The sequence below is a fragment of the Podarcis liolepis genome, assembly GCF_965112155.1.
Source record: "Podarcis liolepis genome assembly, chromosome: 4".
Lineage (NCBI taxonomy): Eukaryota > Metazoa > Chordata > Lepidosauria > Squamata > Lacertidae > Podarcis > Podarcis liolepis.
Window position 1 is genome coordinate 60,002,408 of NC_139558.1, and position 9,376 is coordinate 60,011,783.

General features: G+C 39.4%; 1 long non-coding RNA gene across 1 annotated transcript; it reads left to right on the forward strand.

Annotated features, from left to right (window-relative positions):
* Positions 1 to 5,495: 5,495 nt before the first annotated feature.
* Positions 5,496 to 8,283, forward strand: LOC310705669. The gene is made up of 3 exons (XR_014525444.1): positions 5,496 to 5,584; positions 6,879 to 7,048; positions 7,642 to 8,283. It is a non-coding gene; the product is annotated as an uncharacterized lncRNA (long non-coding RNA).
* Positions 8,284 to 9,376: the final 1,093 nt, after the last annotated feature.

Sequence of the window (9,376 nt, forward strand, 5' to 3'; positions counted from 1 at the left end):
ATAGTGCTCTAAAGACACCTGAAGTTCCAAATTAAATGGAAAGACCAGCAACATGGCTCCTTCCCAGGGCCATGCATGGGAGGGGGCAGCAGGATACACTTGCCCTGGACCTCAGAGGGCTAAACTGACCAGGGACCAGCTGCTTTTTTGTTTTATAACTTTATTCTAACAAAACTCTTGCCCCAGGCCTAAAACAAGCTCTGCATGGACTTGCTCCTTTCTAAACCAAAACCAACATTTTACAGTAATTGAGCCAGTATCCTGGTTCATTCTCAGAATAACAACATCACAGACTTATCCTGTGTTACCACTGTTAACAGCACAGCACAGGAGGGACATGTACGGGAGCAGCTGCAGCATGAGTAAGGTCATTCCGGAAGGGCCTCAAGTAAATCTTTAGCCAGTGAGCATAAATATTTTATATGCCCTACATTTAAGAAAGTTAAAGTGCTTCAGGTCTTTTATAGCCAGACTAGGCAGCTGAGTAATTCTAATCACTATTTTGGGCAAGCCTCATATATGTTCCATTAGAAGTACAAATACGTTCAATTAATGGTCAAATCCTTCTTGCTGCCATGTGGCCAAAGGAGAGTCCTGTGCACTCTATGGCATCTGAATAGATCTAGGAATAGTAAAGCTTTTTGAGGAATGTGGGAAATACCCATGAGGGAAGTGGCATACAGCACTGAGGAAGGCAAGGGAGAGGTCACTGTGACTATCCTACTGACTGAATGAACCCAAGTGGGAAAGGATGTCACACTTCTCTTCACCTTCTCTGTTCAGTGGTACCTCGGTTCAGGTTACAGACTCTGCTAACCCAGAAATAGTACCTCGGGTTAAGAACTTTGCTTCAGGAAGAGAACAGAAATCATGCGGAAGCCAGAGGCCCCATTAGCTAAAGTGGTACCTCAGGTTAAGAACAGTTTCAGGTTAAGAACGGACCTCTGGAACGAATTAAGTTCTTAACCCGAGGTACCACTGTACAAATAGTAAGCATGACTATTATAAAAGTCAATATCTACGGTCTACTAGATATTGTATTTCCTCTTCCACCTTCAGCATGAATTTATATTTGTTCTCATGTCTGTTTTAAACAAGAATATTGTTCTCATCTCTCCCCCCCCCCCAATATTTATTTCCAGGGATACGTCAGAGCCATATCTTTCCCCATATCTTTTTAAAACACATATTTAACAACAAACTGAAAATCAGCAATATATATTTGACATAAATCTTCCCCTTCCGGTTGCTTTTTGCCTTCCTAAGGACATGCCCTCAGGCTCAGTGGTTTACTATGAATGAAAATGATTAAAATAAACAGGGAAAGATTGAGATTTAAAATAAGCACTCAGATGTGTTGAGTCAAATAAGAGTCTTCTAAAAAGTAGGCTAAAACCCTTTTAGCATGGAAAGATTATGCTCCCTCTGGATTTTGAATGCTTAGCACAACTTGTTACAAGTCAGTCAAATAGACCCGATAACCACAGAGAAGATTTTCCTGTCACCCACATGACAAACCAAGTCTTGGAGTCTGGAATCTCCATGAATCAACCTCAGTCTTGATGAATCTCCTGAGGACAATCCTGGAGAGCTAACGGCCCACTGCTACTGTCTCACACCAATAGATGCTGGTTGCGTGTATGTGCAAGGTGCTCCTGTCTGGCCTTTACTAATTGGTTGAGCCTTTAAGAAAAGGCCACAGCTACTGGGGTTGTTTGTTTGATCCAGTTGTGGGCCAACTCCAAGTGGTTAAATGGTGTGAATCAAGTGGTCTGAGCATGAAGGTGCAGGGAATACAAGAGAGGGAAGAACCACGGAAACCAGTAGATGGAGGAGAAGAGGTGCTATGACAGCCTAAGGACAGACAGAGAGGAGCTAGGGGTTTGCTCAGCTGGGGATTCATTCATTCTCCCAATAAATCTGCTTTCCCTTTACAGACAAAGGGGAATTCTCTAACCTGGTGTAAGGAGGAGTTATAGAGAGGCACTATTGATTGATCTTCAGCCAAAAAGAAGTTCCCTGCATCAGTTTCTGCAGTAAAGAGTGAAACAGCCATTGCGCCAGGAGAAGGCCTCTCTGTACCATACTCGGCACACACCTTTCCTTTTCTAAATTCAACAAACAAACAAAAATTCAGTCCATGACAGACAGCAGTGGAGGTGAAGGACATTTAGACAGTGGCACAGTAAAAAAAGATAAGGTATTTGTGTGGGTTTAAATGATGAATGGGGCAAGGAAAATGCATTTAAAACTTGGCTTGGCAATGTCAACACAGTTATAGCAAAAGGCACTTTGCCACCTGCGATTTTCAGTTAAATATGAGGGAAGAAAAGCAATGAAAAGTCATACAGAAAGCATAAAAGTTTGAGAACAACGAAAAAGAATGACACATGTCTCATCAGGTCGTACCGAAAAAGGCTTATCCTTGCAGACAATAGCTGAAGTGGGGCAAATATACCACAGTATTTCCTATCATTTATATTATGGAAGTCAAGGCTGTGCAAACAAATGCTTTCAAGAATATTGCCCAAATCTGAAAGTGCAAAAATATAAATATTTTGGACAGGCAACAGTTAACAGCATAACAGTACATATTTGACCATCAAAATCTCTAGAACATTTGCTGCTTCTGTGACTCTCGTTCACTAGCCAGGAGAATTCAGGATGCCCTGGGATCAAGTCAGAAGCCGTGGTGGCTTTATGAATTTTGTGACTGTCCTGGCATAACTGGGGCACTTGGGGATTATGGAATACCCTTACCACAAAGGAGCATCTGTGGGAACCAGGCAGAAGGCCTTCTCAGTAGTCACACCCACCCTGTGGAACACCCTCCTGTCAGATGTCAAGGAATAAACAACTTTTAGAAGACACCTGAAGGCAGCACTGTATAGGGAAGTTTTATGTTTTTTATGAAGCTGCCCAGAATGGTTTGGGCAACCCAGTCAGATTGGTGGCATATAAATACATTATTATTATTATTAGGCACTTTCATTATGTGTTTTCTGTCATATATTGAATATCTCTTTACTCTGGCCTTTGACAGTTAAGGTACAGTAGTACCTTGGGTTAAGTACTTAATTCGTTCTGGAGGTCCGTTCTTAACCCGAAACTTTTCTTAACCTGAGGTACCACTTTAGCTAATGGGGCCTCCTGCTGCTGCCGCACCACTGGAGCACGATTTCTGTTCTCATCCTGAAGCACTCCTTCTGGGTTAGCGGAGTCTGTAACCTGAAGCGTATGTAACCTGAAGCGTATGTAACCTGAGGTACCACTGTATTTTGTTTTGTGCATCTGACCTCTTTTACTGGATTTACACTGTTTTTTCTGGATTAGGTCAAAGGCCCAACATTATGCCCTCACAGTGGTCAGCGAGGTGACCATGAGAAGCCCAGAAGCAGAACTTGAGTGCTGCCTCCAACAGGAGAAGGAATGTGAGGCAAACAGCAGCTTGGGATATGTGTGTGGGTATGTATTTCAATCAAATAGACTGTGCCATGTGGGATAAACTTTCTCTTTACCTTGTGCAATGGCTTCATCTGATTCTCTCCCACTTTCCCTTCTACATGACTGCTAGTAACTTTTTTTAAAAAATACTGTATGGGAAAATCCTGATCATTGCACATCATGATTACTTTAGCCCTGAATGAAACAATAACTTCTTATGCTCCTCCGAAGTTCTCTGCACTGCTTTGTTGCAATGAGGATGGCACATAAGAAACTCCCCAGATGAAATACAGAGAAATCAGCAAAAAAGATAGCAGCGTGGGATAGCCTGCAGGAAAAGCAACCTAAAATTGCAGAACTGAGAAAAGTTTCCTCACTCTCAGCAGCTGACCTAATTAAAGGGCAGGCACTGAGGAACGGCACAGGGAAAGCTGCTTGCTTCAGACTCATGTTCAATGGCTTTAGGCGCTGGGGGTTATTTTTAAAGGTTTGAATTCCATGGCACTAGCTTTCTAAGTGACCTGGGCACTTGTGAAATTGAAGGTCTAATATTGGAGCATGAGTAAATCAAAATTCAAGCAGGTGTTATAACTTCCCCTTGCCGATCTGTCAGTGCACTTTAAAACTTGACCTATAATGCCCTTGTTATTCTGGTTCCAGAATACACTTTTGGCAGAGAATGATCATCGTGACTAATTGCTTGAGGATATTAGGGATGTGCATGAGTGAATGTTTGGATGAGAATCTGTCACATTTTCATTCATGATTCAGGCTAGATAAATGTCTCAGGATACTGGTAACCAACCACTATGAGCATCTGCCGCCGCCCTTTAAAAAACTCCAGTTGAGCACCTTAAAATTCATGGCATTTAGAATTACAAGTACTTAAAAGAAGAAGAAAAGGCTATGAAAACTAATCTTGGGCATAAAATTTCAGTTCCAGAGCAAATTCTTGGCCCATGTAAGTTAAAACAAAAAAGAGGAGAAGGGGAAAAAATATCTGATCCCAGATGCTCTTCCATCATAAATGTCTTTTAATGTTGGAAGGAATCTATGCCGTTTTTTTCCAGCCTTTGAATCATAGAGCTCCGGAGAGCTCCAGGCAAGAGAAAATACTGTCAAAAGGGAATTGTCAAAGAGAAAGAGTTATTTAAACTCAGAGTTCTATTCTATTTACTTTTATTTTATATAGCAGATATTAATTATTATTGCATAAATTCCATTCACTGGGCCATTTGCACATGCCTCATGGCAGGTGGGCAAAACCTTTGGTGCACCAGATGTTGCTGAACTACAGCTTCCTGGAAAGCAGGGCCAATGGTCAGCAATGATGGGAGCTGTAATTGAGTAACATCTGGAGAACCACAGGTTCTCCATCTCAGCCATATGAGGTGGAAGGTGAAGCCATTTTGCTTTACATAGATATGTGGAAGTGAGTTGTGATTAGCTTATAAGGAGGAAACTAATATTATGCTTACAACCTGGCCGACATGCTCTGTTCTTATTTTCTATCAAAATGTCGACAATATGGTTTTTGGGTAGGGGATTGGTGTCTAAGTCTTACTCCTTCTCATTTAGTGTGTGAGCACTTCTAAATCACACTAAACATGATTAATAACAATACAGATAAAATGTTCAGCATTTTTCAGAATCTAGTGATAACACAACACACAAGTTCCATTATTTGTATTTTCATTTAAAGCCACCAAAGGTGACTTTTTTCTTATCATTTTTTTTCTTCCTTTTTTATTCAGTCACTTTCAGTTTGTCCTAAGACTAGCTTGTATGAAGCGAAAGAATTTTAATTGGAATACCATTGCCCCCTACTGTTATGCACATCTTTCTTTGCCTCTCAAGGCGATCTGAATTTCTGGTGTCATTTTATGTTTGGCATTTATTTTGCCCCATCACCAATCCTAGATTACCTTGCTATCTTTTTCTACCCTTTTACTGCCTATTTGAAAAGGAACTGTTATTCTGATGCAACAGGTCCCATTAGAATGTTGCGTTCATCCAGTGGAGAAGTAATATGTGTCGTGTATTGCAGGAGTTAGACAACGTAAGGCCTGTCAGCTGCATCCAGACCAGCAAATGAATCACCCTTGGGAAAACCTTTCCTTTGGGTCAGGGCAGCATGAAGGTATGGGCAGTATCTGGCTCTGAGGGCAAGAGGAGCAAACTGCCTCAGGTTGAGAGCATTCTGGATATCATATATGGCCTCTCCCTTCCACAGCAAGTTTGAACAGGAATACGAGGAGCTGTTACAATTCCCATGGCTGCTGAAATATCCTCTTTACAGCCATCTGCATGCTAACATGACTGTCAGAGAAGAATTACGATACTGTTACACATATCCCACTTATCTGAGCAGTGAGAACTTCAGGACTGCAGCACACAGTCAGTTTCTGTTTCTGTAGGCTGTGTCATTTTTTGAGATATAAGGTCTTATTTATAAGTTAAGTTTATATACAACTTAAACAGGTGTTCCAACTGGTTCCCATCAGATTACTAGAGGGAGACAACCTTATTCAAAAAAAATAAAAAATAGAAAGTTATTATCCAATTTAAACAGAAACCAATTAAAATGTAAGCATTTTCTCATACTAGTCCTTGCCCTGCTTTTCTCTTGTTGTGTTGAGTATATCCACTGATTCTGGTAGAATTTAGTTACATTAAGAAAAAGCATATAGAAAATGACATATTATCTTCTTAAGAAATAAGGAGGAAGTCCTGCTGAATCAGACTAAGGGCCCATCTAATCTTGCTTTCTGTTTTCACAGTGGACAACCAGGACAAACACATAGGATATTCCTACCTGGTATTTGAAATCATCCCAAGACTAACTAAAGGACCCATATTCAGTTGAGATTGCTTCAGCCCGATTTGGTTCTAGAATTAGGATTTGGCTGAAGCAATTGTACACCCCTAGAATATATACCCTTTTATGTCCCAGTAAATATCATTAATTATTTTTAAAGACTATTTATATCCCACCTTTCCAACAGAATATTGCTCACAGTGGGAAACAATGATAGGAAACTAATCAACCTTGAGAGTAAATCATATTAAAAATGCACAACAAAAATCACACACCAAAGAAATAAACAACACTAATAACAAAGACAGCACTAGCTATAGCTACAATTAGCAGAAACATTTCCAAAAAGCACATTGCTTTAAAAAAGAAATATTTCAGTGTTGAGTGAAACAATATGTTAACTTTATCTGCAACATAGACAAAGTTTACATGATTAACCAAAGAGCTGAGGATCTTGTGAACTGGCTCAAAACATGGATTATTGAAAGCATAAATAACAACTAAATATGAATAAACATGAACACATTAATGATTGCATTCTTGGCAGAGCCTTTAGCAGAAGGTAATGTTAACTTTTGTTTTGTTTCCCCCCCCTCACATTTTCTCCTATGGTCAGATATCTCATCTGAGGACCTGAACTACTGGCCCATCCACTCTCTTCTGACCACACATCTGGCAGCCTAAGCAAGGCATGTCAGTAAGTCCATATGCCAGGTCCAGTATATCCAGCTCCTCCTCACTGATGGTGTTTGCTTGTCAGAATGCATCGACCTTGAAGATATGATGGTGAGTGGAGCAAGCCAATAGGCCTTCACATACACCAAAGCTGTTGATTCCTAAGGGCTTTTCTCAAATGCAACAATAGATCTACCTTTGCTTTTATTAAAACACAACCAGATTCTAAATGAATCTGCATGAATGCACTGGATGCATGTCAATCTATGGAAAACAATCAATGAGATCAAAAGAGAAAGGATTTTGGAATGGATGAAAAACATCAACACTTTATCTTTCTATCTTTTGGTTTATTACTCCAATTGGGCTCAACAGAGCTTCCTATAGACCATTAAAAAGGCAGTTGGAGTTTTCAACCCGTTACCAGTGCAGAAATATCCAAAACATCCCTTATGAAACAGCAGGGGATCTGGCTGAAATTAGCACAAATTACAATATATCCTACTTTGAAGGTGAGGAAAAGAGACAAGGTTGTAATTATATAAATGACTATGGGGGGAAATGTGGTACTGTATACAGTATATTCAGAGTAATGGGAAACAGTAATTGGAGGCAACGTACATAGAGCTGATAATTTTCTCTTCTCTCTTTATCTGTTATACCCTTTAGCACTATCTAACTTTTGCTTTTATATTATTATTCAGATTTATAAATATGCAGTACTCCATTCCACATTATTGCAACATTGAGAAGGCAGACTGCATTGACTGCGACTGACGGTGCTGCTGTGACTAAGTTACAGTTGCTGTGGAAACCATTTTATTTTTACTTTTTTATGAATTTTGAAGATTACACCTTAATACCGCATTAACATGGTCAATGGAAAGGAACACAAAAATTGTCAAAAAGGTAATCCGTTTCAGGTTGGTATAAGAAAAAGAAGACAATCATATTATTACTACAATGAGTTGATAGGAACAGGTGAACACAATAGTTCTCTTGCTAGGGAGTGCATTTCACTAAGAAGAAGAAACAGGCCATTGCTGGAAAAGGTGTGTTCTCCTCTGTCCACCCCACCCACCTCTAGGTGTTGACTATCTGCATAGGGTGAGTTAGATCTACATAATCATCCTTTGTAATCATGCACCTTTCTTCCCAACAGCTTTATTGACTGATGGCACTGACAACTCTCAAGTGCTAACTTCCCATGGTAGGAGTACCCAGAATCTTTCAGTCTCTTAAGTCATTCCTTGAATGTGTGGAGCAGGGATGGGTAGCTGGTGGCCCTCCAGATATCGCTGGACTCTGACATGCACCAGCCCTAGCCAGCATGGCTCATGGAATGGGGACCAGGGGGTGCATTACAACAATTAAACAATAACTAAAACATATTAAAACCAGTCTAATTACAGAAATAAGGTGGGTCTTACAAATATACACCTCAGATGTCAAAAGCCAGGGCAAAGAGGCATATTTTGAGCATTTGCTGAAAGCTGTATAATGAAGATGCCAGATGGACCATAAATATCAAGTCAACAACTTCCTTTTTTAAAGCAAACCTTATTTCTTCAGTGCTTATTTCACTGGATATTTGTATTTAAGGTTCTTATGATGTCCATTAAAGTTGTACGGTATGTCTTAACTATAGACTACAAAAGACTTTTGAAGAAAGAGGGACCCGTGTTTATTTTTTTCTCAGCTATAACTTGGCATGTAGGGAATGGGGGGAAGCTGGCCAGGAGAAATCTACCCAGCTTCCTTGACCTCTAAAGAATCACATGTAAAAACTTTTGAAAAGTATTGTCGTCAGTGATTACTTTTCCTATTATTATTTTTAAAACTGTTTTGAGTATCGCTATTGCAATAAACTTTTTGGCATAATTTCCTTTTAGATTTTGGACACGTTGCTGTAAAGAAAATAACCTTTTTGTAGACTCTTGGTCATGGGAAACGATAATAGCACTGGAAATCCAATAAGCTTTATGATGTAAATATGCATTCCCTAACCATTCTATAATGTACATTATAGCAATTTGAATTAAGTGACTTTTAAAAACATTGATTATTGATTTGCTAAACTATCCAGCAAGCCAGTAGACCTTACTTGTTTCTGTAATTTTATATAAAAAAATACAAATACAAATTAGAAGTACTGAAGGTATATTTATACCCTGAGTGATTTTAAATGTTGGATGTCTAGGCAAAAGTTCATTTTTTAAAAATTAAGAAGTTTTTAATGGATTCTGGTTTTAGGAATTGCCTTTAATCTATTCATTTGGAAATTCCTTGTAAATCTTTTAATGTGGAAATTACCATTTGTGCCACAGGCTAATCCACCCAATCCATCTCTGTTCTATTTGGCTGAGAACGGCACATATTTCTTGAATGTTGTACATTTGTATCTTGATTGTCCTCCCAGGAGCTCAAGACTGTACATTA